The sequence below is a fragment of the Triticum dicoccoides genome, chromosome 4A, assembly GCF_002162155.2.
Source record: "Triticum dicoccoides isolate Atlit2015 ecotype Zavitan chromosome 4A, WEW_v2.0, whole genome shotgun sequence".
NCBI classification, from domain to species: Eukaryota; Viridiplantae; Streptophyta; class Magnoliopsida; order Poales; family Poaceae; genus Triticum; species Triticum dicoccoides.
Window position 1 is genome coordinate 718872735 of NC_041386.1, and position 25524 is coordinate 718898258.

At 46.1% G+C, this 25524-nt stretch overlaps 1 pseudogene; it reads right to left on the bottom strand.

Annotated features, from left to right (window-relative positions):
• Positions 1 to 4025: 4025 nt before the first annotated feature.
• Positions 4026 to 5237, bottom strand: LOC119284230 (annotated as a pseudogene).
• Between the last annotated feature and the right edge of the window lie 20287 nt (positions 5238 to 25524).

The following is a 25524-nucleotide window of genomic DNA, read 5'->3' on the forward strand; positions in this document are numbered from 1 at the left end:
TTGGCCTCATACACCTGGTGATGATATTTCTCCACCTGTTTTTAGAGAAAAGAAAGGTAAGAAACAAACTGCCAGGAGGAAAGGCATGTTTGAGGTGCCAGCTAAAAAGGATACTTCTAGGATTGGTACAGTGACATGCAGCAACTGCAAGAAACAAGGGCACATGATCAACAATTGTGGTGACCCACTAAAACCTAAGTTCCAGATGAGGATGAACATGCACCAGGTAGGTCCTTCAGTTCCATTCATTGCATTGTATCATTCATTTCATTTGTCTTCTTGTGTAGGAAAATAGAGCTAACTTATCTTCTTGTGTAGGAAAATAGAGCTAACTACTCTGAGGCTGGTTCTTCAATGGCTGCAACTGCACAAAGGCCACCAAAGTGTACCTGCTGCCTCTGCACCTGCACCAACAGCTCCTCCAATAACAAATGAGTCAACACAAAAATCTTGTAGGTCAAGGAAGAGGGTTGCTTCCACATCAGTAGCAGCAGCAGGTACAACATCAGCCTCCAAGAAGAGGAGCACCAACATTGAGGCTACAACAGCAGCACAACCACCTCTCAAGAAGAGCAGGACCAACACCTCTTCAGCAGCACCAGCACCACCTCCCAAGAAAAAGAGCACAACTATTTCTTCTCCAGCAAAGAACACCAGGGCATCAAGGTCTTCTCCAGCAAAGAACACCAGGCCAACTTCTGCCAATAGAGCTGGCAATTGTTCTTTCATTGCTCCTAGACAATCTGCTACAAGTGCTGTGCAGGATGGGTCAAAGAGGGTCAGGAAGCCATCTGGGAGGCTGAAGGATTACTTTTATGCAAGTGGTAACTAGCTCAAGTGGTTGAACCCATCTGTTATCCTAGGTTGCTTATGCAAGTGAACTGTTGGATTTGGTTTGTAATAACACTGCTTCAGTAAGTACTTGGTACTGTTGGATTTGATTTGGTTTGTAATATGATACTGTTTGTGGATTCAGCACTTCAATTTATCTGCAACTTCAGTTTAGCTACAACTTCAATTTATCTGCATTCAACACTAGGTTGTCTGCAACTTCAATGTATATGCATCTTCAATGTATATGCAACTTCAATTTATATGCATCTTCAATGTATATGCAACTTCAATGTATATGCATCTTCAATTTATATGAGCATATCATCTGCTGATTCAGAAACATCCAAATGCATACATTGATTCAGAAACATCCATTTGTTACATAGATAAAAAGATAGTCATCACCATCTCATAAATAGTACCAAATAGATAGATAGATAGATAGGTAGATACATAGATTCATCAATCATAACGCTCGAAGAAACGAACCCACTTGGCCCTAGTAGCTGGATGGGGAGCCATGACTACCCTCATCCTTGCCCAGCTAATGATCTGCATGAAGGTTCTTCCCCTGCCACCAATGAAAATCAGCTCCAGTTCTTCATCATTTCATTTCTCCAGTACCTTGTCGGAGAGTCGCCAGTTGAACTCCTGTTGCTGCTCATCCTGGGCCGCCGCAATTGCCCTCTGCCTGCGCCTCCTCCTCCTCCTCCTCTGTGCTGCAGCAGCACTAACCTCCACTACAAGAAATATGTCAACTTGTGACCACCACTATTGGTCACTGAATGGTCACAATTTTTCATTTGCGACCTTTTTGTGACCAAAAACAGAAGGTCAAAAGCTGACAGTCGTAAACTGACTATAGCGACCTTTGCGATGTGTAAAAGGTCGTTGGTTCCACGACCAAATTTTTGGTCACAAGCAACATCCCCAGACCACGTAGGCATCCAGCATGGCAAGCTGACATGGATAGGAATCAACCCGGTCCGATTCAGTGTTTTACATGGGCCGAGCCCAACAATTTAGCCCATTTGTTGTTGTTTTTTTCTTTCAATTTGGGTAAGCTACACGGGCCAGGCCCTATAATTCAACCTTTTTATTTTTGGGTTGTGGCCCTTTTTTCTTTTTTCAAATGGGTCCCAATTGTCAGGTTCTGATAGGTGGGTCCCAAATGTCCGATTCTGGTTTGTGGGTCCTTGTTGTCATGTTCCTCATATTTCAATATGCCAATAATTAAACAGCCAATATTTAAATCAAAATAGACAGAAAACAAGTGTAATACTTCAAATAACAAGAAGCAACAATATGTTACATCAACACACATACAAATGTGATCACAGTATAACAAGCTCTACAGGTGTACAATATGTCACATGAGCCAAGTTTGTGCTTCAATTTGTTCCAATACGATCAGCATCAAGGGCTTCATTACTCCTTGAACTAGCTCCAATGAGCTTGAACTATGCTTCTTCCGACTTCTTCGTCTTGATGCTCGCGATGAAACAGGAAACGCCAACATCTGCACGTTATAGAACAAAATGGTTAGGTACAAAATAAAAGCAAATCTAACAACATATATCTAACAGCATATACAAAATAATGAAGGCCAATCCGTGTGCATATATACTAGCAGAACACATAAACCCATCCATCAAAATCTTGTTTCTGAACATTGGCATCAAATCAACACAACACTGAATTAACATGCACAAAAGGAAAGAGCTAATACAGGGCAGGTATATGGGTATCAAAACACACAAGAAAGAAACTAAAATCTATTCTAAGTACTTCAGGTTTGAGCCATTTTCGATACTATAATCAATACATAACAGCCAACATTTCAATCAAGGCCAACAAGGTACTAAGGTACTTGCTACTTAAAACCACAGCAAGGTACAGAGCACATGTAGGCCAACAACAAATCAAGGAACCCAGAACAAGACACTTGGAGCAAGCAACTGATGTAGTAACAAGCTTTGATGGTGCTAAATGCAACAGGTTTGCATAACCTGATTCACAAGGCTAGGAACAGAAGGGGGGAGTTGGTCGTATCTCACAACAAGGTTGGAAGGTTGTCCTTTAAGAGGTGAAGGGTGGCGAGTTCATCGACCTACAACTTCTGTGGAATGGCGATGACATAGACGTGCCACCGTGGGTTGGTGCCCATGAGGAAGCCCACGATGAACGCCACAACGAGGGATCCACCGGCGGACGCCATAGGCCACAGTGTGGACTGTGGAGAGAGGGTCTAGGGCGGCTGCTGATCTGCACGCAACTGCGAGGAGGAGCATAATCAATAAGAAACATGGCAAAATTGATGAAGAATAGAAAGCTTCAGGCTAAAGACAACATTTACAAAGGCACTGAATATGAAATATTCTTCAATAGGACATAGCACAGATAGCTTAGTGTACGAGGATATAAAAAAACAGACTGATATATTTTAGGACAAACAAGCACAACCTGAAATAAGCCTGCAAAAGATAGCACGTACACTTGGATTTACATGTACACATGTATGTACAAATGCAGAACCAGTTAAAACAGTGTACAAGAGTTGATGATCCTAAGATCCTACCTACCCAACACTAAAATGCAAAACTTTTAGCAGTAACCGCTAAATATACATGTTATGAGGGGTGATAAACAACTGCATAGCAAAAGCATCATCCTCCATGTTTCCATAAAAAATTCTTCCCCGAGATTAACTACTAACAACAGGAAATAGGGGAGTTGACGATCCTATTATCCTACAGACCCAACACTCAGATGCATAACTAATAGTCACACGACGTTCAGAGGGGGTGATGCTACCAGCCGCGAAGGGAACATAACTTGACCCCTGGGTAATCAATTATAATTCTAGTAATAAAACATTGCTAAATAACAAAGCAACATCAGCTGATGGTACCTTGCAATGCTCTCTAAGCATATGTTCCTTATTCCAGCACTCAAAACAATAATACAAAGCAGGTTAAGCAAGCTGAAAATTTGATTAGGTGCTGTAGCAATGTTCCCAGCATGAATTCAGCATTTTATTGATGTGTATCCCTTGGATAACTTATCGTACAATGGATAGAAGTGTCTCTTGGCAAGCAAGATCTTCGTACAATGGATAGAAATGACAGTATGCATCCTCTTCTAACAGAGGAAACCTTGTATAGCAAACAAGTAAACCCATTCTCAAATCTCTACACAGCATTTACCTTGTGGTGAGCAAATTCTATATGCGAGGGATCAGAGACGTTCTCCATCAACGTGTCATACCCATAGAAGAGGTCCCTATGGATCATCACGGTGGAGAAGGCCGGTCATCGAACTCCTTCGGCAGCCTGAAACCAAGCGAAACAAAATGATGATGTTTTCTGTTTACTGAATTTTCCAGTGAAGAAGTCCTGCAGCTAGTTGACGCACATACATTGGAGGCTTGGTGGCCTTGGCCTTGTCCCAGCCCTTCTCGTCAGGCCAGACGAAGAGCAGCCCCTGGGAGAGGAGCGTGGGGAACTTGGTGGTGCAGGCCCTGGGCGAGCGCAGCGCCCAGGCCCTCGGGCGCGGCCTGCGGGATCCTGGTGCAAGCGCCGGAGCCGTCGAAGGACCAGCCGTGGTAGGAGCACTGCAGGCCGCCCGTCTCGTCGATCCACCCCTCCTGCGCGCGCGCAGGCACGCAACACCCACTCATCAGTACTACAGGATTTGGCTCTTGAAACAAACAGAGGCGAGGGAGAGGAGATGATATGAGAGGTACCGAGAGCGGGGCGAGGCGGTGCGGGGCGCGGTCGTCGAGCGCGACCCACTCGCCGGAGTTGGGGTCATTCTAGATGACGAGGTCGGGGTTGAGGAGCTGGAACGGGGTGGGCACGCACGGGTCCAGGTCCTCCACGAGCGAGACCGGGTACCATCGTCCTGCTCTGCGCCTTGGTGTGATGCGTCTGCCCCTCCGCTGCCGGTGCCGGGGCTCTGAGGCGCTCCGCCTCCATGTTGTACCGCAGCACCGCGAAGCACTCGAGCCGCTCCCTTTTGGGCACCCACACGGAGCAGTCCCAGGCTAGGAGGCCGCGCGGAGGCGGGCGAGGAGGACGGGGTGCGCGCTGAGGTGGACGACGGCGGATCGAGATCTGAGGGAGGGAGAGCATGGCAGCGGAGAGGAGATGCGGGAGGAGGAGTGTGATGTGAGTTAGGGTTTGGGTAGGTGGCTGCGGGTGGGGGTTGGGGGTTTGGGAAAGAAAGGAGGCGGGAGGGGGTGGATAAAAAATCACCAGCTAGGGTTTGGGGGTTGGTGTGGGAGGGTTGAGGAGAGCCGTTGGATCCACGAACATCCGACGGCGTATGATGCATGATCCGCGTGAAACGTCTACGGACCAATCAGAATGCAGTATGATGCTATGACCATCTAAATTGGTCATAGTTGCCTAAAAACAATGTGTTAAAACCATGTCAGCTATTTTATGACCTGAGAAATTCAAAAAGAAAATAGAAAACCTTCTTATTGTGTCACCAAAATGTGAACGAGTTTTCAGAAAAAATAACAAACATGAAAAAAGATAAATATCTTCAAAAAGGAGTAGTGAGAAATGAGTTTTTTGGCAAAAAAAAACATTTTTCATTTTTCGAGGCCCCAAAATAAGTTTTTTTTGTGAAGGACCTCCCAAATAATTGTTGCAAAATTGGACCGAATCATTTTTCTAAAATACTAGGCCATACACAATTGACCAAATGGCTGTGTGTAAAAAGTTTTTATCCACCTTTGGTGAAAAAGACAAATTCCCGCTGATTCAGCTGGAAGCGGGTCAAATTTGAACTGTAGCTACCTCGTAGTTTGCTCTTTATTTTTTCCAAAAATCATTTCTAGGTACATAAGTATCTATTTAATCAGAGAAACACCAAACAAATTCCAAGATTCAACCACTAGCTAGGAATGGTCATTCCCGCCGTTTTGACCGCATTTTGAAACGGGCATAAAAAATTCAAAAAAAAATCAAAATATTGGGAAACCTTCGCATTGTGTCATCATATGTGACAAAGTTTCCAGAAAAAATAATAAACTTGTAATACGACAATTATTTTAAAAAAGTGTTCTCAGAAATGAGCTATCATGTGTGGAGATCAATGGCTTTCAAGCCAAATGATCAATCATATGGCCACATTCATGGCATAGTTTGTTCAAATGATCTCATATTGTGCACAAGGGTGCATCTTGGAATTCCAAACAATGTTGCCTAAGGGAGTTTTCATTTTCTTTGGACAAAAAAATCATTTTCCATTTTTCGAGTGCCCAAAATGAGGTTTTTTGTGAAGGACCTACAATAAATTTGTTGAAACTTTGTACCAAATCATTTTTCTAAAATACTAGGTCATATTTAATGCACAATTGACCAAATGGTTGCGTGTCAAAAGATTTTATCCACCTTTGGTAAAAAAGACAAATTTCCGCGGATCTAGTTGGAAGCGGGTCAAATTTGAACTGTAGCTGCCTCATAGTTTGCTATTTATTTTCTCCAAAAATCATTTATAGGTACATAAGTATCTATTTAATAATAGAAACACCAAAAGTTTTCCAAGATTCAACCACTAGCTAGGAACGGTCAAGCCCGCCGTTTTGACCGCATTTTGAAACGGGCATAAAAAATTCAAAAAATTGGAAAGCCTTCGCATTGTGTCATTATATGTGACCAAGTTTACAGGACAAATAATAAACTTGTAATACGGCAATTCTTTTAAAAAAGTGTTCTTAGAAATGAGCTATCAGGCGTGAAGATTCATGGCTTTCAAGCCAAATGATCAATCTTATGGCCACATTCATGGCATAGTTTGTTCAAATGATCTCATATTGTGCACAAGGGTGCATCTTGGAATTCCAAACAATGTTGCCTAAGGGAGTTTTCATTTTCTTTTCACGGAAAATACATTTTCCTTTTTCCGAGTGCCCGAAATGAGTTTTTTTTGTGAAGGACCTACCATATATTTGTTGCAAAATTGGACCTAATCAATTCTATAAAATACTAGTCCATATTTAATGCACAATTGACAAAATGGTTGGGTGTCAATAGTTTTGATCCACCTCTGGTGAAAAAGACAAATTCCCGTTGATTCAGCTGGAAGCGGGTCAAATTTGAACTGCAGGTGCCTCATAGTTTGCTCTTTATTTTTCCAAAAATCATTTCTAGGTACATAAGTATCTATTTAATAATAGAAACATTAAAAGTTTTCCAAGATTCAACCACTAGCTAGGAACGGTCAAGCCCGCTGTTTTGACCGCATTTTGAAACGGGCATAAAAAATTCAAAAAAGAATCAAAAAATTTGAAAACCTTCGCATTGTGTCATTATATGTGACCAAGTTTACAGGAAAAATAATAAACTTCTAATACATCAACTCTTTTAAAAAAGTGTTCTCAGAAACGAGCTATCATGCGTGAACATTCATGGCTTTCAAGCCAAATGATCAATCTTATGGCCACATTCATGGCATAGTTTGTTAAAATGATCTCATAGTGTGCACAAGAGTGCATCTTGGAATTCCAAAAATTTTTGCCTAAGGGAATTTTCAATTTCTTTGCACGGAAAATTCATTTTCCATTTTCCGAGTGCCCGAAATGAGTTTTTTTTTGTGAAGGACCTACCATATATTTGTTGCAAAATTGGACCTAACCAATTTTATAAAATACTAGGCCATATTTAATGCACAAATGACCAAATGGTTGGGTGTCAAAAGTTTTGATCCACCTCTAGTGAAAAAGACAAATTCCCGTTGATTCAGGTGGAAGCCGGTCAAATTTGAACTGTAGCTGCCTCATAGTTTGTTATTTATTTTTTCCAAAAATCATTTTTAGGTACATAATTATCTATTTTATAAGATAAACATCAAAAGTTTTCCAAGATTCAACCACTAGCTAGGAACGGTCAAGACCGCCGTTTTGACCGCATTTTGAAACGGGCATAAAATATTAAAAAAAATTTGGAAAACCTTCGCATTGTGTCATTATATGTGACCAATTTTACAGGAAAAATAATAAACTTCTAATACATCAATTCTTTTTAAAAAGTGTTCTCAGAAACGAGCTATCATGCGTGAAGATTCATGGCTTTCAAGCCAAATGATCAATCTTATGGCCACATTCATGGCATAGTTTGTTAAAATGATCTCATATTGTGCACAAGGGTGCATATTGGAATTCCAAACAATGTTGCCTAAGGGAGTTTTCATTTTCTTTTCACGGAAAAAACATTTTCCTTTTTCCGAGTGCCCGAAATGAGTTTTTTTTGTGAAGGACCTACCATATATTTGTTGCAAAATTGTACCTAATCAATTTTATAAAATACTAGTCTATATTTAATGCACAATTGACAAAATGGTTGGGTGTCAAAAGTTTTGATCCACCTCTGGTGAAAAAGACAAATTCCCGTTGATTCAGTTGGAAGCGGGTCAAATTTGAACTGCAGTTGTCTCATAGTTTGCTCTTTATTTTTTCCAAAAATCATTTCTAGGTAAATAAGTATCTATTTAATTAGAAATACATGGTTTGATGGCGAGACATCGAGGTTTGGACGGTGTCCGAGGGCCCCAACTCTAGAGCGCATAAGCTCGCATGCCCGTCGCATGGTCACCGCGTGACCGTGGCATTGCCATGTGTTCTGGGCGGCCTAGGCATGTCTAGTGGGTTGGGCACTCCCCAGGTAGGTTCTAGGAAGAAAGTTATAACATAAGATTCTCATGAGGATACCGAACTATGCTCAAATATGAATTAGCAGCCAAGTGTTTAATTAGCGGTACGGGAAATGCACATGGCCAATGGGCGTGAGTTTTGGCTGAGGATGATCATATACTAAGAAGAATGTCTTCACAAATTTTTAGGGAAATCGAGAATATATAAATAACACTTCCTTCACAAAGTGCTGCTCCGGACAGAATAGGGAAATGAATATTGTTGAGTTATTTTTGAACTAGGCAAGGAAGGTTTTTGACATATTTGATGAAGATATGATCCAAACAATTTATGAGAATTTTTTGGAAATTTTTGGAATAACAGAAATATAGGTTGCTTCACAACCTAGGGCAAAAATTGACACATGGACATGACACATAGGCAAAACTGATGAGGTGGCGCCTAGTCATAGCAATAAGTAATAATGCATCCACGTTCATAACCTCATGACCATTTATATTGGTCGTAATCAGGTAGAAATAAGGTCATGGACAACTCTTGTCTGCTTTTATGACCATTTGGTCTAAGGCAATTCAGGGTTTGAGCCTTTCCAAGCGAAATGGCCATGGATTTACGACCAATTCAACTAGGGTCACTAAGAGAAGGTCACTAGTTGACATATTTCTTGTAGTGCTCCACAGCCTCCCCCTCCTCTTCTGTGACATCTCCCATGTCAGGATCCATCTCTATGGTTTCTTTTGGGTAGCGGCTGGTCGAGTGACTGGGAGAAAGGGTGGGGGTGGGGAGGGGTTTATATTGACAGATGGGGTTGGGTTTTAGTAGGCCTAGGGTTGCATTTGGTCAGAGACTAGTGGGCCACTAAGCCTAATTACCCACAAAAATAATATATGTAGGCTAACACATAATACATAAGATCAATTTGAACACTTGATAGCATATAAGATCCATTTCCACTACTTAGTAGCATAGGAGATCCATTGCAACACTTAATAGCATAGGAGATCCATTACAACTTACTTAAGAACATAGCAAATAAGGTTCTTACATAAGAAACTAAAGTTCAGATGCATGGCCAAACACTAGGTTAACTTCACATTCCCCCAAAATGTACACCCATATAATCACTTCATACTGATAGGCCACATTCTTATATATAGGCCTTGGATGTACTTACTTCACCAACATCTCACAGCAACTTCAGGACTCAAGGATGGCCTTGATTTGCTCTAATTTCTCCTTGCTGCCATACCCATCTTTCAGCAGCTCAGCAACAACTAGCTCAAGCTTTTCCTTCTCCTTCATAAGAACATCTCTGTCAACTTGAACTTCCTTCATAGCCTTCCTGGTGTTCTTGATGATATCGGCTTGGCTCTGCAAAATGCACCTCTGCTCTTTTGCAAGTTTAAGCTTTTCCATCTGCACCTCCAACATAGCTTTCTCCTCTAGCTCCTTCTTCTTCTTCTCAAGTTCTTCCTCCTCCACTTATTTCTGGTGCACATTCTTGTCCACCCTACCATCCTGCCAATCAAACATCTTGGATACATCATCAACAAGCTTGGTGTACTCAATGCACAGATTGTCATTTTCCATCTTAAGCTTGGCCAACTCCCTTTCATGTTCACTCTTAACCTTGGCCAACTCCTTCTCAAATTTATCTTTGTCAAGTACCCTTCCACAGTTCTGCTCATGGAACATTTCGCATAGATTGGACAAACATCTCTGAAGAACTGGAGGCCAAGGCCCATCAACCCACTCTACAACACCACAATTCACACCATTTGCCTACATTTGTAAATGTGATAAGTTAGTGCAAGTGGAGAAGCTAATTTCATATCAGTAACTAACGGATGCATCATGGGAGGACAGTGAACATCAATATCTAACCTGGACTGGGCAGCCATAGAAACACCTTCCTGTTACAATGCCTTCAAAAGCAACACGCTTAACATGCCTCATTTGATGCAGAATCCACTTGGGTTCAGCAAGCTCAAGTTGGCCACAGAAAGGGGGCTCCACAATGGTGTCTGGTTCCTCCTGCAACCAAAAAATACACTGATTTCAATCACCACTCTATACCACAATCAACTAGCACTGTTCATTAACCCTAAACAGTGAAAATCCCCAAATCAGGATGAACCCTAACAATGTACAGAGATGAACCCTAGGGTTTCTCAATCCCCACCCTCACTAATGAAGATCCATATCATAGAGACAACAACAACACTAATTAAGCCAGATCCATGGTTGTAGCCTAGGCCTACTAGCATTTAACCCTAACCCTAGGTGGCAAAGAAAAACTTACCATCAGTCCCATGTCCATGCTGACGACCTCGCAGTCCTCGTCAGAGCTCGCTTCCTCGTCGTTCCAGGAAGGCATGGCGGCAAGGAGGTCGACGGTGACCTACCTCAAAGACGGCGACCGGCGGCGAGCTTGTACTAGAGCAGGGGAGTGGGAGCAGGGGAGGAGTGGGGAGTGAGCGAGCAGCGAGTGGGAGCGCGCGTGAGTGGGGTATTTACCTTTCGTTCCGACCGGACCAGCTGCGCTAACGGCCGTTAACTGCCGCGCCGTGAGCGCGCGTGCCCACGTGGGCCTGACATGTGAGCCCGACACGTCAGAAGAACGGTTAAAACGCTAGTCACCGTGGGTTTGGGTTTTTTTGAAACAGCCAACCGCGCGTTCGGTAGTTTTATGAGAAAGATTAAAAAGTGGTAGTTTTTTTGGAACCATAGCCTGTAAACTAGTAGTTTTATGCTATTTAGTCCTATTGGCCAGACGCTGTCTAGCCGGGCGTGCGTGTGCACCCGGCTCATGACGTGAATGTTGCACGCCCGGACTATGTGGGGTGCTTTGTAGACAATCACCTTTGGGGTCAAGTGTTTGGAGCAGGTCCGGGCTTGGTGGCTGCCTTTGTTGGGGCTGAATTTCTGAACACAGGAACACACTGTAATGAAGAAAGAGGATGGAGGAACACACTGTAATGAAGAAAGAGGATGCAGCAATCATAATCTCTGTGATGTGGGCAATTTGGACCAATCGTAACAAGTTTACACATAATGAGGTTCAGTTCCGGCCTCACAGATTGATGGAGATCATCAGGGATCATGTCCAAAGCCTGGATTTTCCAAAACCAGGAGTGGAGACACCAGCTCAGAGGCACTCTTGGGAGGCGCCGGAGCATGGTTGGATGAAACTGAATTCTGACGGGGCGGTTGATCAGATGCTACAATGTTCTTGAACGGGAATAGTTGTGCGAGATGGAGCTGGTCAGTTTCTTACTGGCAGGTGTAACAAATACCAAGGGGTGCTTGATCCGTTAGTGATCGAGCTATTAGCATGTCGGGACGCTATAATCCTAGAAACTGAACAGGGCCATAACTAAGTTGTGATTGAGACAGACTGTCAGGAAGCGGCACTTGCGTGGAGTAGAAGCGATGATCGCTCGGTTGGAGGTCATATCATCAGGGAGATGCGTACTTATCTCCAAAATTTCCAGGGGTTTGATTTACGTTGGGGCGGAATGCCAATGAGGCTGCCCATGCATGTGCGAAACATGCTCTTCAGATAGACTCTTTTACTTGTAATTTTGATGTACCCCCTGGTTTTCTGATTGACATTTTGCAATCAGAAGTGTTCCGCCAAAATGAATAAAAAGGCCTTGATGGCGGTTCTCAAAAAAAAAAAAAAAATGGTACCGCTACCTCACACAGCCAGCGTTTTCTTCTGTCTATTTCTTGTCGAAGGTAAACATGCTCTACATCTGTATAAGTAGCAGCCACACAGGCGCACTACCCAGCCACTAGCAGTGCCCACGCACGCATAACTCCTCCCCTAGAATCTCTCTAGGACGTGCAAGCTCATGGGGCTAACTAACCTATCCATGCGCTAACAAACTAACAAACTAGACGATCTCCTCTAGCTGATTTTTCCAGCCGGTCTAACCCCAGCCACGCCTTACCGCTTCTCACGGCCATGCTGCATCTCACAGCTATGCGCGCTCAGCCTAGACCTTGCCGGACGACTCCCTACGCTACATGCAGAACCGAAAACCAAAACATGCAGATACAGAAAACATCAAGATTATATCTAACAGTCTTCTCCAAGTTTTTGCCGTGGGCGTTTTGGTCATTTTCTTAAGTCGGTTCCATTCTCTTATAAGTTTGTCGTTTGCCGCCACACGTCGGCCATGGTGCACAGTGGTCTCCCTTTTGCTTCGCTTCGTAGCTCTCTCCGTCGGAGCTTCATTGGTGGTATCTCGCTCGTTGGTGTTTCTTTTTTTAGAGAAAAGGCTCGGCCAAGCCCGAGAAGGGCTTGGACCTAACCCGGCTTTGAATTAACAATGCCATCAACCGGCCAGGATACAATCAACAGTACAAGCTAAACCGAAAAGAAGAACAGGGGATGTAACCCCAAACGGCAGGTACAAGGTAAGGAAGGTTAGCAAACGATTATGGAGCATGAAGCAGAAGCAACAACCACAAGGTCTCGCCCATCAGTGCACCCGTAGCAGAGGAATCGCCGACGCCCCAAGCACGACGCACAACAGGAAGCTGCAGAAGGGCGAGGTCGCCACCGGACACACGGCCGGAAGAGGAGCACCGCAGCCACTGGAGATCCTTGCCGGCTTTCGCCACCATTGGCAGGAAACATACTGCCTGGGTACTGGTTAGTTGCTTGTGCAAACAAGTTTCTTGTGTTTAGCTCAATTTTGAACCTGACCATTTTTATTTTTATAGTTCTATGCACTGTTATTGAGTTGAAGATCGGCCATCTGTGGAATTTGATTTCTACACATGTAGCCAAGCCATGCTGGCATTCAGTTTGGCCTTCCTTTATTTGCAGTTCATTCGACGGAATGAGCCGATTGCTGATTCGAATGTCGATTCCTTTCAGGAACAAGCTGGCCTGCTACATTATCGTATTCTATGGGACGAGATCAAATTTACCGCTCATGAGTTGGAAACTCTCACAAACCGATGTTGCCATCACTAATTTTTTTAGAACCGATGTTGCCATCGCTGCTGCCTACAACTATCACTGTGGTGCAAGGAAATGACGAGGGGAAAAATCATGTACAAAAACACACTGCACTATAGAGTGACATGATTAAACAGATCTAGCAACTCACCCCCTTAAATCCTTAATCCTGTTGCACTTGACTTCACCTCCTTCAGGCCGAGCTTCAATCTCATACTGATGAACTTGACCAATTGACTAAGTTACTATAGAGTGACGAGATTGAACAGAGCTAACAACTTACCCCCTTAATCCCGTTGCACATGACATCACCTCCTTCACGCTAAGCTTCAGTCTCATCTCGATGAACTTGACTCTTTTAAGACGCTTAGTGAGTATGTCAACAAGTTGTCCATCTCTCGATGTGATGATTGACTCTCGATGCATTTTTGTATGAAATGGTAGCGTGTGTCAATGTGCTTACTCTGCTCATGATGAACGGGGGTACTTTCTAAGAACAATCAGACTTGGTGTCCACAGATCAAGCTTCACATGTTGCGGCTCCTTGCCATTCATGTCACTGAGGAGACAACTAAGCCAGATCCCTTGACTTGCTGATGATGCCGCGGCGATGTACTCCGGCTCGCACGAGGAGAGTGTGGCGATCTTATGCTTCTGGGAGGCCCTGGTGATGACGCTTGACATGAGGAAGAATATCATCACCGATGTGCTTCAGTGATCGTCCAGCTCCCCTCTTCAAGATCGTTGCTTTACAACACCTAAGAGAGGGGCGGGGCGTGCTGCACCAGACTTGTAGCTGTAGCTGTCGCCCATCGCTCCACGGACGTAGAACACGATTTTCTTCACCGTAGCCCAGTGCCGAGCCTTTGGAGCACCCATGAACCATCTTGTGATTCCCACCGTGTAGGCGATGTCCATACATTAGTTCACCAGGGTACCATAGACTCCCGATCACACCACGATAGTGTGTCCCATCCACACCTACTCCCCCGGTATTCTTGCCGAGTTTGAGCCTATTCTCCGTAGGCATCTGACACGAGTTACAATTTTCCATACCGACGAGCTCGATAATTTCCGCTGCATAACTTGCTTGACACAACGTGAATTCACCTGTGTGCGTTGTCCGGCTTCGAGTCCCTGGCAGTATCCGAGACTCCCGAGGTCACTCATGTTGAAGTGCATTTGTGCCTTGAACCATTGGCGGGGGCAGAGGGTGGACAGGGCGGGGCGCGGCCCATCCTGAGATTTTGGTTTGACCCGTATAGAGATGGGTCGGAGAAAAATAAATAAAATAGATCCCAACTAGCAGCTAGCAGACCACTAGGGTCGGACTGGACACTGTGGAAACGTGCAGAAGCCAGCCGCCCAGCGCATTATCTTCAGTACGCACTTCCCAATCCTCATTCCCAGTATCTAATTGAGTTCATTATTAATTAGGAGCTGCTGTAGTATATTTCCCTAAAAAAAGTATCTTTGACTGAAAATTTTGGCACTGTATGGCTTATTTGTTGTAAAAATATCCAACCCAATCTCTGTTTGCATGACATATTTGTTGTCAAAAAACTTTATAGGCGGACCACCCTGCGTCGAAATCCTAGATCCGCTACTGCCTTGAACTATTTGATCTCGTCGAGATGCATGCGGGTGATCACCAGGTCATTGACGAAAATGCCAGCATGAAGGTAGGACGTTGCATTCTCCCTCTGGTATAGAGCATGCTCTTGTGGACACACCTCAATGCCCAAAGATGAATGACCTGTCTAGCTTCACGTAGCACACCCACGATGACACTGAGGCGGTGCGTAACATGTCATGGAAATGATAGGGTTTGGATCCTCCACATATCCAATAAACACCAATGCCGACCATCTGTCGTCTAGTTCCTTTAGAGTGAATTGCAGAAAACATTAACATTGAAGGCTAGGGTTGCAGAAACCACATTCACATTGTGCCAAAGAACACTAATTCCGAGCCTTTTTTTTTTGCAGAAACCACTATTCGACGGCTTAGTCCGTTTTGAGCATGATTATGACATGTGGCTCCCGCTGGATAGGGTGACACGGCAAAAGAAACTGTCAGTTACATTCAATACAATTTTGTTTTGCGAAAGGACCCTTGGAAAAAAGAAATCGGGTCCTCCGTGAGACCGTAACCTTCATCTCCCACCGGCCCGGTGGTGGACGCTGCTGGCGGGGCACATGGAAGGTCCGGCGTGGTCTGGGACGGGCAAGAGGGTGTGGATCCGGCAGCGGTGTCGGTTAGGACAACGGGGCAACGGAGCTCCGGTGGCGACTTGAGCATCGGGGGCCATGGATGAGCTCTGACGGATCCAGCTTGAGCATCGAGCAGCCATGATTGAGCTCCAACGGCTGCGGCTTGAGCATTGGGCATGCATCAGAGAGAAATGGGAGAGATAGGGGAGGGCACCGACGCTCAGCGAGAGATGAGTGAGATAGGGGAGGGCACCGCCGACAGCGGAGCTCGCCATCGAGGGACATGGACCGCACCTCGCTGCCCCTCATTGACGCGCAGCTCCGGCCGGAGCTCATCCATGGCGGTCGTCGTCGCGCCTTCACTTCATGCCCTCACTCACCATGCCTACACAGGCGGCCGTCGTGACTCCTCTTCACCTCGCCGGCGCCGATGCAGGTGAGCAGCAAGGGGAGGCCGAGGCAGGCGATTGGGAGGAAGGTGGGGGCGGGGGGAGAGAGGAGCAGGAGGAGGAGGAGAAGGAGGCGGGGTGTCGCGGAGCCATCTTTCCATGGCGAGCTCGCCGGCCGGGAGCTCGTGCGCACGGCTGAGGAGAGGAAGGAGGAGCTAGACCTTATCCTCGTATAGGCCCTTTTACAGTTTAGTATATGTTATTCTATTTATTTGTGATTTTGTCATATCATGCCATATCACCCCGTTCAGTGGGACCCAGCTGTCATAATCATGCTCAAAACGGCCCAAACTGCCGACTAGTGTTTTTTGCAAAAAACATTAGCCTCAGAATTAGTGGTTTTAGACACAAAACCGTAGAAGTGTGATTTCTGCAATCCTAGCCTTTAATGTCGATGTTATCTGCAATTCATTCAGTTCCTTCACGCCAGAGGCCACCTTCTTTACGTGAGACATGCACCCATACGTGCGTAGGTAGTGCACATTGGGATTTCGGTCATATAGAGCCTCACACCAAGTGCTTCCCTTCAGACCGTGCATAGGCGACCTCTTCAACATGTTTCCAATGACAAAGACGAGCTTCGGTGCCCCCGAGTCTGAGCAACCTCCACTCCCTGGTTCATGATTCATGATTTTTCAGCAGGTTTGAACCTCGATGTCGGAATGCAAGCACACACCCTGCCGCTGTTGGTCTGACATACACGCACTTGTAGAGCCGCAACCATGTCCCGGTGGGCTCATGGTTTTCCCTAGTGATGGGTAGGCCGAGTACAATGCATAGAACCACCACTTTAGCGTCATATCTTTCGGAAAGCCAACACTTTACAAAATATGACACTTTGCACCGAATTCAAAAATTGACAGTGACAAAAACATTGATGGTAGATGCTAAGGGTTTCGATGACGTCACTAATCGGAGCGGCCCACCCATCAGAATTAGTTGGCAGGAAAAAACTGCCACGTAACCATATTGACTTGGTCTTCTTCTTCCTCTCCATCTCTCTTTGTGGCAATACATCAAACACCTGTTGAGCATGATGTTGGGGAACGTAGTAATTTCAAAAAAATTCCTATGCGCACGCAAGATCATGGTGATGTATAGCAACGAGAGGGGAGAGTGTTGTCCACGTACCCTCGTAGACCGTAAGCGGAATCGTTAGCACAACGCGGTTGATGTAGTCGTACGTCTTCACGAGCCGACCGATCCAAGTACCGAACGTACGGCACCTCCGAGTTCTGCACACGTTTAGCTCGATGACGTCCCGCGAACTCCGATCTAGCAGAGCTTCACAGGAGAGTTCCGTCAACACGACGGTGTGATGTTGCTACCGATGCAGCGCTTCTCCTAAGCACCGCTACGATATGATAGAGGTGGAATATGGTGGAGGAGGCACCGCACACGGCTGGGAGAGATCAACATATCAACTTGTGTGTCATGGGATGCCCTAGCCTCAGTATATAAAGGAGGAGAGGAGGGGAGGGGCCGGCTCTCTCTATGGCACGCCCTGGGGAGTCCTACTCCCACCGGGAGTAGGATTCCCCCCTTCCATGTAGTAGGAGTAGGAGTGAATGAAAGGGAAAAGAGAAGAGAAGGAAGGAGGGGGTGCAGCCCCTCCCCCTAGTCCAATTCGGACTAGGCCTTGGGGAGGCGCGCGGCCTGCCTCTCTCTCTTTCCCTTAAAGCCCAATAAGACTCATATACTCCCGGCGAATTCCCGTAACTCTCCGGTACTCCGATAAATACCCGAATCACTCGGAACCTTTCCGATGTCCGAATATAGTCGTCCAATATATCGATCTTTACGTCTCGACCATTCCGAGACTCCTCGTCATGTCCCCGATCTCATCCAGGACTTCGAACTACCTTCGGTATATCAAAACACATAACTCATAATATAAATCGTCACCGAACTTTAAGCGTGCGGACCCTACGGGTTCGAGAACTATGTAGACATGACTGAGACACGTCTCCATTCAATAACCAATAGCGGAACCTGGATGCTCATATTGGCTCCCACATATTCTACGAAGATCTTTATCGGTCAGACCGCATAACACCATACTTCCTTTTGTCATCGGTATGTTACTTGCTTGAGATTTGATCGTCGGTATCTCAATACCTAGTTCAATCTCGTTACCGGCAAGTCTCTTTACTCGTTATGTAATGCATCATCCCGCAACTAACTCATTAGTCACATTGCTTGCAAGGCTTATAGTGATGTGCATTACCGAGAGGGCCCAGAGATACCTCTTTGACAATCGGAGTGACAAATCCTAATCTCGAAATACGCCAACTCAACAAGTACCTTCGGAGACACCTGTAGAGCACCTTTATAATCACCCAGTTACGTCGTGACGTTTGATAGCACACAAAGTGTTCCTCCGGTAAACGGGAGTTGCATAATCTCATAGTCATAGAAACATGTATAAGTCATGAAGAAAGCAATAGCAACATACTAAACGATCAAGTGCTAAGCTAACGGAATGGGTCAAGCCAATCACATCATTCTCGTAATGATGTGATCCCATTAATCAAATGACAACTAATGTCTATGGTTAGGAAACTTAACCATCTTTGATTAACGAGCTAGTCAAGTAGAGGCATACTAGTGACACTATGTTTTTCTATGTATTCACACATGTATTATGTTTCCGGTTAATACAATTCTAGCATGAATAATAAACATTTATCATGAAATAAGGAAATAAATAATAACTTTATTATTCCCTCTAGGGCATATTTCCTTCATATGGAGCCACTGAATAATGATTATAAGACACATGTACTCAATCATAAATAACTATTTGAATAAATATAATGTCGTGAAGTTCGCCGGGGTATGTGGGGACATATGCCCCCTCTCCACCCCATAATAATGTTGATGTTATGTCATGCAAATCAATTTTTACGACAAGTGCCTCTATAGTCCGCTGCCTCCAGCGATGGCTGCCGGCTGCGCACCGCCCACCCCTCCTGTGGCGACCTTTGCTCCTCTGGTAGCATTCTGGCCACCATGGGAGCACTGCTTCCACCAGTAGTGATATGGTCGACGCCAGTGATGTCTGCCGGCTGTGCACCACCCACCCCTCCTATTGCGACCTTTGCTCCTCAGGCAGCATTCTGGCTACCATCTCTAGTAGCCGCAACGTGAGACGGGAAATATATTTCAATACTCCCCCCTGATGTCTAGGCTTATTTAGTTCCTAGACGTGGGATTATGTAGGAGTAGGACGCAAAATCTTTTTTAATACTGCGTTGGCAGGGTCTTGAGCTCAAGACCTCCTGACACGGATACCATATTGAATTCATGCTCTAGCTAGCTCATCCAAAAGTCCGAACTGATGTAGAAAGACGGACAATATATTTCAACAGACACGACATCCAAGTAAAGGATGAATGTTTTGGGAGTACAAAGATAAATCACGTCCTCAACATGGTCAATCAAAAAGAGCAAAACTGATTGCCACTCCATTGGAAAAACTCCTATCAACTCACACAACTGTATATTATCAACATATGCACTTCACTTGACAGTGGAAATACCCTAATAACTTTAATATCGCCAACAAAAGCTACAACCCATAGCAGCTAATTTTAGTCACCTACAACATTAACTACGACTGCATATTTTTTTTTGCCGGTTGTGACATTTTTACTTATAGTAGTTGTGCACTGGAGCTAATAATGGATTGTGCATCTAAATGATGCAGGTGCCGGGTGTAACCCTCCTTGTAGAAAAAAACAAAAACAAAAAACACACACGTAAACAACATGATAGCTCGGACGATGTTGGACATAATCACTGACTTACTCCCATGCAAGTGAAGTGAATGGAATCAAATTGCATCGTATCTATATGAGCATACAATGCAAATGCAAAGTCGTACTATATTTTCAGTCCAATAAGTAAACACCAAGAACTGACTGAGCTTAAATTAATTATGTAACTGAATGATGAAGTTCAGGGGTATCTCATGTGAAGATGGATAATCATTCACCTTCATTGACCAAGCATGGAAGAAGGCTTCACAAATATAGGGTAATATCCATCTAAAGTCCAAAAGTTAACACACATACCTTTACTACTACTCACACATCATAACATGAGGTGCACAAATTTTTCTCAACCTCATTCATACAAGTCATTTCACAATTATGCCTAGAGAGTTCAAAAGGACCTAAAAGCATGACAAAGGCTTGATATTATCTCCGGTCGCTACAGTCGGCGGCCTTTCGAGCCATCTGTTTCTCGGTGGTGTGCCGCGGGGATCGCTCAGTGCGGCTCCGAGCCGTTCGATCTGCCTGGACGGCTTGCGCCTGAGTGGTCTGGCTGGAAGGTCAATGACAGGTGGACCACTTGGCCCGCCCGATGCCGTCGTCATTGGGTGGCATCAGTCATGCTCGGGAGGGACCTAACGCGCGCGTGAAGGTGCTGACGGGCCCACCTATCTGCATCGTCGACCCGCGCCGGGTGGGTTCAGTGGTAACAGGCGAGGCTTGCATCACGCCTCTAGCGCCAGCTTGCGCGTCTGGGCCTCCCTATCGGGCTTGTACGCATCTTGTCAATCTGGTTATCCCGTTTTAGCCAACCCTGTGCCATGGCCGTAGACCTGTGCGACCCGACACGCCTGGGGCCACTATCATTGGGCAGCTTCGGGCACACCCCACCTATGTGCGAGCACCTAGCTATAGACCCGCCTGTTAGCTTCTTAGCCCCATCCGGTTGGCTCGATCGGTACAGTTGGCGCCCTCCGAGCCGCCCATTTCCAGGTGGCATGCCGCGGGGGTCTCTCGGTGCGGCTCCGAGCCATCCAATCTTCCCGGATGGCTCACGCCCGAGTGGTCTGGCTGGAAGGCCCATGACAGGTGGACCGCTTCGCTCGCTAGGGGCCACCGTCATTGGGAGCGCTCGGGAGGGACCTGTCACGTGCGCGAAGTTGCAGACGAGCTTGCCTATCGGCGCCGTCGACCTGTGCCGGACGAGTTCGGTGGCGACAGGCAAGGTTTGCATCATTCCTGTCTGATTAGCTCGCTTTTAGTCTACCTTGTGCCTCACCAGTAGAGCCGGTTCATGCATGGGCCCGTCTTGATAGGCCAGTTGGCTGGATGTCAGATGTGCACGTGGAGCCCTGGTCGCCGGGCGCGCGTGAACCCCTGTCTTGGGCTTGTTCGCTCGCGCCGACCAGGCCGTGTGCCTCGTCTACAGAGCCGATACGCGGCGTGAGGCCATCTTGTTAGGGCATGTACAATGCATAGCCTCAAGGTGATGCCTCGCATGCCATGTAGGATCGGATATGACGTAAAGTAGGTCCGGTTAGGGTAGCGGGATCCTCTTCAGGAGGCGGGTGCTTGAAAGAAAAAGTGTGGTCCGGTGACAAAAGTTGAAAAGGTTGGAGTGAAAAGTAGAGATGGATGTGTGGTAGAGTCTTTATTTTTTATTTCTTAATGAGGCCCACTAATGGTAGCTTGCATTGGGGAGACAAAATAAATATAGATGCCTCAAATTACTTTTTGTCATGGGGCATATGTATCCGTATGCCACCATTGTACATGCCCTTAGGGTCGTTGGCGCCATGCCGGGTACATCGTGTGCGGAACCGGATCCTCTAACATTGAAAAAGAAAGTTAGAGAAGCTATAATACCCTAACTTTTCTTCTTTCTATCCATATGATTATGGCTAAAACGATTTAAATTAATTTGCAAATTGATGATCTACCGTGTACATTTATAGTAATTACATACAAATAAATTGATGATGAAATAAAATTAATTTTAAATTATTTATATCTACAGTAAATACCAACAGTAAACAACCTACTAACTACTCCCTCCATTCTGAATTACTTGTCACACATATGGATGTATCTAGATGTATTTTAGTTCTAGATACATCCATTTCAGCGACGAGTAATTTGGAACGGAGGGAGTATCTATTAAGAGTCCCTAACTTTCCTTCTTCATTTTACACTAGGCAAACACTGTAGCACCGTAATTTTCCTTCATAATGTTAGAGGATCCGGTTCCATCGAGTGCTGCCCTATTGGCTAGGCGCTGTCTAGCCGGGCCTGCGCGCGCACCCGGCTCATGGCATGAATGTTGCACGCCCGGCCCACGTGGGGTGCTTTGTAGACAGTCACCTTGGGGGTCAAGTGTTTGGAGTAGGTCCGTGCTTGGTGGCTGCCTTCTCCTCCAAGTTTTTGCCGTCGGCGTTTTGGTCATTTTCTTATGTCGGTTCCATTCTCTTCTAAGTTTGTCGTTTGGCGCCGCACATCGGCCATGGTGCACAGTGGTCTTCCTTTTGCTTCACCTCGTAGCTCTCTCTGCCGGAGCGGTTTCTCGCTCGTTGGTGTTTCTTTTGCATCATCCGTCGCCGTGTTGTTTGCTTTGTCGTCGGCTGACCAGACTTTAACTATGGTCTTGCTTTTGGTTATTTATACGGTTTGATGCACTCGTTCACTGCTCTTTTGCAGTTGATCGGGGATTTGCTTTTCCCCTCAGTTCTCTCCCTCTCTCACCGCAGGGCGCAGGCCAAGGTTCGGGTGTGGTTCTCATCTTCCTTTTGTTCTCATTCACCGTATGTTTCTTCGTGATGGTTGCATGGCCTTGGGAGTTGCTGTTTGATATGTGCATCCGCTTCTTCCTAGTACGGCGTGTTCCGGGTCAAGGGAGAGGTGCGAGCAGAGAGCACATGCCCCGCACGCCGACCCTCTTGATAATTACGTTCCTACGGAGCGCGTCCTGCGACTAGCGCGACACGGGCGGCCACCCCCGATCCACTTTTCCCGGGCAGACCTTCGCGTGCGCCCTGCCTTCGGTCGGCACCGCCGGGCTTGCCTGGGCGGCCGACGGCGGCGGCGGTGCTCAGTTCCCATGGCGTTTGATGATGCGTGTTAGGTGACCAGATGCTCTGAAGGCGGACATTGCAGCGGCAACACATATTCAGGCATGGGCGGCTGCCTCGGATTTCCGTGACGACGTCCAGTTCAGCGAGATGTGGGTGCACCAAGTAACCAAGTCAATCCGCAGCAGCCATGGGCCATGGACCGTGCAACCACAGGAAGGCGGCGGTCATGATGGTCCTCAGTCGGGCTTGGGCGCAAGGCTGAGTGGCCTCTGATTCTGGCATCCGCGGGACGATGGTGACTGATGGGGTACTGCGGTTCGACCATCGATCTGGCGAAAACAATAATGTTCGTCTGGATCGGTCAGATCTGCAGCCGGCGACACAAAGCTGTTGTTGGTTGTGGCCTGGAGCGTCGCGTCATTTCGGCGTTGGATCGTTCGCGGTCATGCTGCCACAGACGAGGGCGGTGGAGTTAGTGGCGTCACATGATGGTGTCGTCTGATGCAGATCAACCATCAGCTGCCACTTGTGAGGATGATGCGGCGCCACCGGAGAATCTCAGGATTTTGGTGGTGCTGATGTCCTTTCCCCGTTAAAGGCTTCGACATGGTGAGCGCCTCTTGCACATATGTTGTTGCAGGGATTGCGGAAAGTGGAGGAGACAACGAAGGATGACTTTGATTGGGTAGTACTTCTCGAGTACCCGGTCTCGAGCTCCGGGGTGAAGACCCTAGGTTCGACCCTAGTTGGTTGTACCTGACAATGGCGCGTTCTTTGCACCGTTACCCCGATGAAGGCATTGTTTGGAGTTTGCTTGAACTTGATCTTCAGGGTGAAAATCCATGGTCTGACCTTTGGTGGTTGGACCCGGCGACGGCAGCACTTGTGCGTCGTTCCCTTCTTGGAGGCGTTGCTTTTGAAAAACCTTTCTCGTATTCCTTGTGTAGTCAAGAGATGATAGGTGCCGATGGTCACCCCCGTATATTGTCGAATCGCTTCGGGAATATTTCTTTTTATCACTCCGTCTGGCATAGCTTCGGTCTTGTATGACTTTGCTCCACGCGTACGTGATCATTTGTGTGTGTTAGTGTTGGTTGTGTGCATCCTAGCTATGCATAGGCCGGGTGTTATACTCATTATGATTGTATCCCTCGATGCTATATTATGAGTCAATAAAAAACATCATTTATCGAAAAATGGAGCAAGAACAAATTTACCGCTGATGAGTTGCAAGCTGCACACATAACATACCGTTCTATCCAATTTCTTGGAGTAAATGGCACTGGTAGTACAAAAACTTGCATTGTGGGTGCAGATAGGTCACATATACCATCTGAACGGACTAGCTGCCCCATTTTTGAAAGAAAAAAAAACCCAGTCTTTGAACTTGCGTTGCGGGCGCAAGTAAGTCACACATGCCATACGAACCGGCCAGCTGCGCTTGTTTCCCCCTCTAGCGGTCATGCGTGGCGTGCATGAGGTTGCTTGGGGTTGATTATTTTGTAGAGCCCACGCATACGACGATGGTGCCACCTACTCTATTGTTTTAGTACAAGAGCCGTATTGCAAATCTGGCTGCTATAAAAAGATGCCCTTTTATCTCGTTCCCAAATTTCGAACCCAATTCCCTAATTCCGGAGTCCAACTCAAATCCCTATCCCTCCTCTCTCGTTCTTCTAGCGGGATACATGGGGCATTACGTGGATGGCAGCGACGTCGAGCCTTGGTGGCGTGGGTTCTGGCTGTAGCTCAGACAACTCCCTCGTAGGAGCTAACCTACCTTTCATCATTGAGTCAATCATATCATTGCAGAAAGTGGTCATGTCCAGATTATCAAACCGTGCTACCTTTCATCCATATATTTCATATTAATGCCCTTCCTGATGAAAACCCCTCATGATGCAGCTCTATAATTTCACTGAATCAGACCCTACATTGGACAATTAATTGATGATCAATGGCAGCAAAATTTGGTGACCATAGCAAGCAGCCCAAAATTGCAAAAGTTTGCACAAATCCTACAAGAATACAAGTTTAATCCTACAAGAATTCACCTGCTAACCTACCTAAAACTACTTGGATGGAGCGCCGATCATCATCATCCCCCGCGGCAAAAAACCCTAACAGATGGGGGAAATGGGACTCGTTGTAGATCATTCATCCATGACCTTTGGTTCTCAAACGCAACTCTAGAGTAGGTGGCACCATCGTCGTTGCAAGTTCACTTGCAGCCAACGATCTTGACGCGGACACAGTGCCACCAGTCTACTCTCCCATCGACAACGAATAAGCAGGACATCAATACATCATTACCTATGAAGGCAAGGGCCTTTGTGCTAAAAATCAGGGTCGGCCAGTGCCTCTGTGAGCGACGCGTGACAATTTTTGCGCCCAACCGACCTCATGTGCATCGTGCGTGACCATCACAGGGAGAAACCGGGCAGCTAGCCGGTTTAGATGGCCTGTGTGATCTATTTGCACCCGCAATGCAAGTTCTATGACGGGTTTTTCTTGTTTGCAAGTACCATGACATAGGTGCACCCACA